The following is an 8,807-nucleotide window of genomic DNA, read 5'->3' as shown; positions in this document are numbered from 1 at the left end:
TCTATGTATGTAAGTTAAGGTGGGCTGATTCCTGGTCCTCTAAGTGGCTTGCTCATTTGCTGGTAGTAGCAATGATAATCTGGGCATGTTGGTGGCTTCTTGAGTCTCTGGAGGGTGGGTGTGATGTGCACAATGGCAGTAGTGATGGTGGAGCAACCTATTGGAACCCAAGTAGTTTATGATGATGTTGGCAGTGGCTGTGACAGGTTGGGTGGATTAGTCACCGGGCCCATTGGTGGTACATGTGGGTAGGTGTCAGCTGTGATGGTATCGGTAGGTTTTTTTGGCCCAACTTTATACACCAGGATGGGTGTTCAGGTACCAATGTTGGTGGACTTGGCTGGGTGGTTTCCATGTCCCTGATAGCATGCTTGAATACTGGTAAGTAAGGACTGGATGAGTGGACTTGTTCTCAGGCTCCCAAGTAGTCCATTCAAGTGCTGACTTTGACTGGTAGGAACAGGGTGGTCCCCCGGCTGCCAGAAGGATACTCAGGTGTAGGCAGCAGTGGTTGCATTGTGGGCCTTCCACTGGGGAGGGTGAGGCTATTCTTAGTGAGATCAATGTAGGGAGGTAGCTGTGGGATGCATGGTTTCCTTGCATTTTGATCCCACAGCATCCCACAGTAGCATTGGTGGAATTTATCCTCATAGCATGTGAAAGTGCCCAGTCTTCCCTCTCCCAATTTGGCCTGGTAGCTGCAGTGGCATTGTCAGCCCCAGCCCCAGAGCAGAACACAGCCTTTTGGAGTAGAGGCTCTCAGAATGGTGCTTGCTCTGGGCCTGCAATCAGGAAGGGCATAGTCCTTTCCAGCTGGAGCAGTGTAGGCAGGTAGCTGTGGGGAGTGTGGTTTGTTTGTGCTTTGGTCTCACAGCAGCCCACAGCAATGGTGGTGGAATTTGTCCTTGCATCATGTGAAAGTGGCTGGCCTCCCCGCTTTTCCTCCTTGGCCCAGCAGTGGAAGCAGCAGCAGCAGCAGCCCAGGACTCAGGGCAGGATGCAGCCCTTTTGAGTTTAGGCTCTCATAATGGTGCTAGCTGTGGGCCTGTGATCAGGGAGGGTGAGGCCCTTCTCAGCAGGAGCAGCATAGGTGGACAACAGTGGGGAGTGTGGTTTGCTTGTGCTTTGGTCCCATAGCAGCTTGCAGCAGCAGTGGTGGAATTTGTGTTTGCAATGAGTAAAAATGCTTGCCCTCTCCTTTCCCTCCTTGGCCTGGGGCAGCAGCAATGGCATCAACCCCAGGACAGCACACAGTCCCTTGGGGGCTTAACTCTCAGAATGGCACCAAGCTGCAGCTGCTTGGGGCTCAGAAGCCTTTGGGACTTAGTTATCTCTTTGGAGAAATGCCTTTGCACAATCTCTAGGAATCTCCTTATATTAGTCTCGAGGTCTGCATGGGTCAAGTAGTTCTCCTGTAACTAGGATTATGATTAGTCTGTATTGGGAATATGGAGCCCTGGGGGACTCCCACTTACCCCTTCCTCATGTTTGCGTGCCTCTTCCAGGTCCCAGCCCATTCTGGCTGAGCAGGCTGCCTAGATTCCCTCTCCTTTGCTTTCAGTGCTTCCTGTCATTTCTCCCTTGAATCCCAATGTTCTCTCTTAGATTATCTATTTGAAGTGTGAATACCTACTTGCTATTTTGGTTCTTCTCCAAGGAGGCATATTCTAGCTGCATCTATTGGCTGTCTTGAACCAAACTTCAGTGTTTTCATTTGTTATTTTTACTGCCATTACTCACTTGAGTTTATTACCTCTTGGGCATCTTTCAACATAGTCTTTGCTTATGAGATATGCTTTGTAAGTTCAGTAAACTCTTTTTCATGTTTATTTTGTTTATATCTGAGTTTAGTTTTCTAATTTCTGATGCAAGGTAGTGTTTTTTATACTCTCAAGTGCTTGTTTGAGTGTACTTATTTATGAACTGTTAACTTACCGTTTCTTTGTTCCATGTTTGTTTATTACGGAACATTTCATTTGATATGGGTAAAATTTTATTACCTGATATTTTGCAATATTTTTGTATGGACTTGCTGAGCTTCCTTTTGTTCATTTTTGTGGTATTGTCATGTTTGAGAGGATTTGGAGTTGAAGCGTGAAATTATCTGTCAATACAGCACAGTCCAGATACATGTTCAGGGTTTTGTTTCTTTGTTTGCTATAATAGTGTAAGGGGTTGTAAATTCTCCAGTTTTATAGCTCTGTTTTCTCTCACAGAATCCTAAATTTGGGGCAAGGCTGGGTGGGTGGGGGGGGCAATATGTAAATCCTCCAGTTTTATGGTTCTATTTTTTTTTTTCGCAGAAGCCTTATTTTCCCCCTTTTCCTTTTTCTACTTTTCACCACCCAGTTGCTGTAGGATTCTTCCCTTTTCCTTTGGCATCTTTTGTCATTATCCAGAACCTATACATTTTGAAGGGTGCTGGCTTATTGTGCCTTTTAATGTGCTTCTACTTCTTTAAATCATCTTTTAAAGGCACACATCCTTTAAAATATCACCCCTATAGTCAAAGTTCTGATCTTCCCAGATAGTCTTCCAGTATTTTCAGAATTGTGTTGGACAATCCTTTTGGCAGTTAATCCAGGTGACCTATAGCCCCCTTATTGGCCTCCCTCTTCTGTGTTCTCTACAGTTTTTCATGATTTTCCTTTGCTTGCCACAAATCCTTCATGAGGGCAGGAATGGGGTGAAGGTAAGCAAGATCATATACTTTGATTTGATAATTTACTTATCATTATTCACAATTATTTGCAGTTTTGGCATTTTTTGTCTTCAAGTTATGTTGGAGTATATTTTGGCTTAGGATTTAACTTTTCCCTGTGTTATTTCATATACCTTGGAGAAGAAATTTTGGGAGGTAGGTGACTATGCATTTACCCATGTCTTTGTAAACCCAGAAATATCTGCTGAGATTATTATATAGACTACATTAAATTTATACATCAATTTTAGAAAAAAGTTGTTTTCTTGATGTTGAATCTTCCAATCCATGTGCATTTTATATATATAATTTACTTTATTTCATCAATGTTTGTCAGTTTTAGTGTTCAGGTGTTGAACTTTTGCTTTAATTTATTTCTAAAAATTACATTATTCTGATGTTATTGTGAATGGAATTTTTTCTTAATATTTTTTGGCTTGTTCATTGCTATTATATAATGATACAATCTATTTTTGTGTGTTAATCATGGGTTTCTGTGACCTTGTTAAACTTGCTTATTAGTTTTGGTAGTTCTAGTAGTTTTTTGGTAAGTTCCTTGGGATACTTTTTTCAACAACCACTTGTCCAACAGAATCTTGGGATTTTTTTTGTTTTGTTTTAAAAAAACATATGATATTCTGTCACATGAGAATAAATACAATTTTACTTCTTTTTCCAGTCTGTATGCCTTTAGTTTCTCTTTTTTGGCATGACTGTCTTGGCTGAAACTTTCAGTTGACCATAAATGGCAAGAGTAAACATCTTTTCTTTTACTAATCTTATGGAGAAATTTCTTAGACTTTCACCATTAAGTGTGATTTTAATGGTGGTTGTTTAATAGATGATTTTACCAGTGTAAGAATGCTTTCTTCTATTCCTTGTTTTTGAGAATTTTCATCATGACTGAGAATTAGATTTTTGTCAAATGATTTTTCTTCATCTACAAAGAAGTTGATGTGGTTTTTGCATTGTATTCTATTGCAGTATATTACATCAATTTTTTTGTTTGTTAAGTCAACTTCGCATTCCTGCAAAAGACTCCTTTTTTACAATACAGAAATGTTTTATACACTTCTAAATTTTATTTGCTGATATTTTATTAAGATTTCTTAAAATGTATTACAAATATTGTTTTATAATTTTATCTTTTTGTTATGTCTTTGATAGTATTATCAGAGTAATATAGACCTTATAAAATGAGGTGACACAAATAACTTAAACTAGAACCACCATTCAACCCACCAATCCCATTACAGGGTACACACAGAAATAAAAAAAATTATTGTACCAGAAAGACACACGCACTTGTATGTTCATTGCAGCACTATTCACAATAGCAGACATGGAATCAATACAGGTGCCCATCAGTGGTGGATTGGATAAAGAAGATGTGGTACATATACACCATGGAATACTAGGCAGCCATAAAATGAATCAAATCATGTCCTTTGCAGCAACACGAATGCAGCTAGAGGCCATTATCCTAAGCCAATTAATGCAGGACCAGAAAACCAAATACCATGTGTTCTCACTTATAAGTGGAAGCTAAGCATTGGGTACGCATAGACATAAAGATGGAAACAATAGACACTGGGGACTACTTGGTGGAAGAAAATGAGGAGGGCAAGGGCTGAAAAACAACGTAGTGGATACTATGCTCACTACATGGGTGATGGGATCATTTACACCCCAAACCTCAGCATCACATAATATACCCATGTAACAAACCTGCACATGTACCCCTTGAATCTAAAATAAAAGTTGAAATTATAAAATAAAAAAATAAATAAATAAAATGAGGTGACAAATGTTTCTTCTAATTTTATTATTTCAATATGATTATATTTCTTTTTTTGAGTTTTTAAAAATGTTATTTATTAATTATATCAATACCTTTTGGGGTACAAGTGGTTTTTGTTACATGGATGAATTATATAGTGGTGAATCCTGAGATTTTAGCGCACTTGTGTGAGTAGTGTACATTGTAACTAATGTGTAGTTTTTTTTCTCTAGTCCCCCTCCCAACCTTCCCTTTCTGAATCTCTGAGGTCCGTTATATTACTCTGTATGCTTTGCATACTCATAGCTTAGCTCTCATTTATAAGTGAGAACATACACTTTTTGGTTTTCTACTCCTGTGTTACTTCACTTAGAATAATACCCTCCAGTTCCATCCAAGTTGCTGCAAAAGACATTATTTTATTCATTTTCATGGCTGGGTAGTATTTCATGGTGTATGCATACCTTATTTTCTCGATCCACTCATTAGTCATTGAGCACTTAGGTTGCTTCCACATCTTTGCAATTGTGAATGGTGCTGCTATAAACATACATGTGCAAGTGTCTTTTTCATATAAAGACTTCTTTTCATTTGGGTAGATACCGAGTAATGGGATGTCTGGATCAGATGGTAGATCTACTGTTAGCTCTTTAAAAAATCTCCATACTGTTTTCCATAGAGGTTGTACTAATTTACATTCCTACCAGCACTGTATAAGTGTTCTCTTTTCACCACATCCATGTCGACATCTAGTTTTTTTGACTTATTCATAATGGCCATTCTTGCAGGAGCAAGGTGGTATCTTATTGTGGTTTTAATTTTAATTTCTCCAATGATTAGTGATGTTAAGCATTTTTTTAATATGTTTGTTGGCCATCTGTATATCTTCTTTTGACAAATGTCTACTATGTCCTTTGCTCACTTTTAAATGGGATTATTTGTTTTTAAAATGTTATTATGAACTCATAGATTCAAACATAGTTACTATGTTTCCATCCATTGCCTTTATTATTATTTTATTTTTCTAGATTTAGGGGTACAAGTGCAGTTGTGTTACATGGATATATTATGTGGTGATAATGTCGGGGTTTCAAGGGAACTCAAGAGCCAACTTCAAGAGGCTTCCACCAGACAAATATAGTACAATTTGAGCATCAATAATATCTGTTGTTTTTTGACTTTTAAATAATAGCCACTCTAATTGGGATGATTGGATTTAAAATGCCATATATATATATACATATACACACACATACATACACACACTATGGAATACTACTCAACCATACAAAAAAGAATAAAATCATGTGTTTTACAGCAGTACAGCTAGAACTGGAGGCATTATCCTAAGTGAAATGACTCGGAAACAGAAAGTCAAAATCCACATGTTCTCACTTAAAACTGGGAGCTAAACAATGTGTACATGTGGACATACAGAGTGGAATAACAGACGTTGGAGACTACAGAAGGTGGGATGGTTGAGAGTGAGGTGAGGGATTAAATACTACCTAATGGGTACAATGTACACTATCTGGGTGATGAGTACACTGTATTTCTTTTATTTTTATTTTTTTTTCTTTATTATTATTATTATTATTATACTTTAGGTTTTATGGTACATGTGCGCAATGTGCAGGTAAGTTACATATGTATACATGTGCCATGCTGGTGCGCTGCACCCACCAACTCGTCATCTAGCATTAGGTATTTCTTTTAAATAATAGATTCCACCAGAGATGCCACGTAGGCCTGGGCTTTCATTGTGAGAAGCTTTTAAGTTTGAAGTTCAACTTTTTATTTGACCGAGGCCTATTCATATTGTCTATTTTTTAGAAACAATTGGTAATTTATGTCTTTGTCAGAATTTGTACATTTTATCTGAGTTTTATTATTTGTTGGTATAAAGATTTTCATAATATTCTTTTATAAATCTTCTAATATCTATGGGTTCTTTGATATTGTTCCCATTTTCATTCCTGATTTTGATAATTTGTGTCTTGTCTCTTTTTTCCTTATTCATCATGAACTTTTATCAATTTTGTTGATCTTCTCCAAGAATCAAGATTAGTTTTAAGTATTTTTTCTATATATTTGTGTTTTCAATTTTACTCATTTATTTTTTGTTCTTTTTCTTCCTCCTACTTATTTTGTGTTTGGTGTGATGCTATATTTTCTTTACTTTTTTTTTTTTTTTGAGATGAAGTCTCACTCTGTGACCCAGACTAGAGTACAGTGGCTTGATCTCGGCTCACTGAAGCCTCTGCCTCCCGGGTTCCAGCAATTCTCCTGCCTCAGCCTCCTGGGTAGCTGGGATTACAGGCATGCACCACCATGCCTGGCTAATTTTTGTATTTTTAGTAGAGATGGTGTTTCACCATGTTGGCCAGGCTGGTCTCAAACTCCTGACCTCAGGTGATCTACTCACCTCAACCTCCCAAAGTGCTAGGATTACAGGCATAAGCCACTGTGCCCAGCCTGTTTTCATATTCTTAACAGCTTAGAATATTGATTGTAGATTTTCCTTCTTTAAAAATTTTATTTTTGTTTTTTGTAAGGTGGAGCAAGATGGCAGAATAAAGGCTCCACTGATCATTTCACCTACAAGGACACCAATTTAACAACAATCTACACAGAAAAAAACACCTTCATAAGAACCAAAAATCGAGTGAGCACTCATAGTACCTGGTTTTAACTTCATATTGCTGAAAGAGGCACTGAAAAGATAGCAAAAAACAGACCTGACTGGAGTCACCGACTCCACTCCCTCCCCCACCCTGTGGCAGTGCAGCATGGTACAGAGAACATCTCTGGGCACTGGGGGAGGGAGAACACAGTTGTGAGGCATTGAACTCAGTACCAGAGTAGAATAGAAAGGAAATAAAACTGAAAATCAGTAACAAGAGAGATTTTGGAAACTACACAAATGCATGGAAATTAAATAATATGCTCCCAAATTACCAGCAGGTCAATGAAGAAATTAAGAAGGAAATTGAAAAATTTCTTGAAACAAATGATAATGAATACCCAATATACAAAAACCCATGGGATATAGCAAAAGCAGTACTAAGAAGGAGGTTTGTATTTATAAGTGCCTATATCAAAAAAGAGGAAAAACTTCAAACGTCTTATAAATCCTGTCAAAAATTAAAAGCGAAGTTATAAACCAAAATTACAATATTAATTATAAAATTACAAATTACAATATTACAATAATATTTGGTTATGTATCTATATGGACATCTTTACCTGAGACCTTTTACTGTCATATAGCTTTGTGTTACTGTCAAGTATCTTTTTATTTTAACTTGAAGGACTTTCTTTGCATTTCTCATAGAGCAGTTCTAATGATAATGAATTCCCTCAGCTTTTATTTATCTGGGAATGTCTTAGTTTCTACCTCATTTTCATTTTTAAAGTATAGTGTTGATGGTTGTAGAATTCTCATTAGACATATTTTTTCTTTTAATACTTTAAGAATGTCATCCCACTGTCTTCTGGACTGTAAGGTTTCTGCTGAGTAATCTGCTGATATTAGAGAATCCCTTGAATGTGATGAGTCACTTTTCTCTTGGTGCTTTCAGGATTTTCTCATTGTTTTTGCTTTTAACAGCTTGACTATAAAGTGTCTAGGTGTATTTCTGGTTTATCCTACTTGGAGTTCATTGAGCTTCTTGAATTTGTACATTCATATCTTTCCTCAGATTTGGTAAACTTTCAGCCATATTTCTTCAAATAATCTTTCCCTTTTCTGTCTTCTTCTTCTGGAACTCATACAATGTGTATATTAGTCCACTCAATTATGTCTTATAAATCCCTTTAGGCCCTCTTCACTTTCTTCCATTTCTTTTCTTTTTTATTCTGACTCAATGATTTCAAATGACCTATGCTGAAACTCACTAATTCTTTTTTCTCCCTGTTTGAGTCTGCTGATAAATATCTCTAGTGAATTTTTCAATTCTTTTATTGTATTTTTCAGCTCCAGAATTTTTTATATAGTTTGTATCTTTTTGTTTATATTCTCATTTTGTTCATAAAATGTTTTCCAGGCTTCCTTTAGTTGTTTCCATTTTCCTTTGGCTTTTTGAATATATGTAAGACAGTTGTTTTAAAGTTTCTGTCTAATAAGTCTGTTGAATGTCTTCCATCAGAGACTGTGTCTAGAAATTTAATTTATTCATTTGAATGGCCATCTTCCCCTATTTCTTTATATTCTTTGTCATCTTTTGTTGGAAATGGAACATTAAAAATAACATCCATCCCAGTCTTTGAAGACTGCTATGGAGGCCTTTACTAACTAGGGGGTTGTTGAGCTTTGAGATCAGTCAG

The sequence above is a fragment of the Pongo pygmaeus genome, chromosome X, assembly GCF_028885625.2.
Source record: "Pongo pygmaeus isolate AG05252 chromosome X, NHGRI_mPonPyg2-v2.0_pri, whole genome shotgun sequence".
Classification (NCBI taxonomy): domain Eukaryota; kingdom Metazoa; phylum Chordata; class Mammalia; order Primates; family Hominidae; genus Pongo; species Pongo pygmaeus.
Note: the sequence above shows the minus strand (reverse complement) of the source record.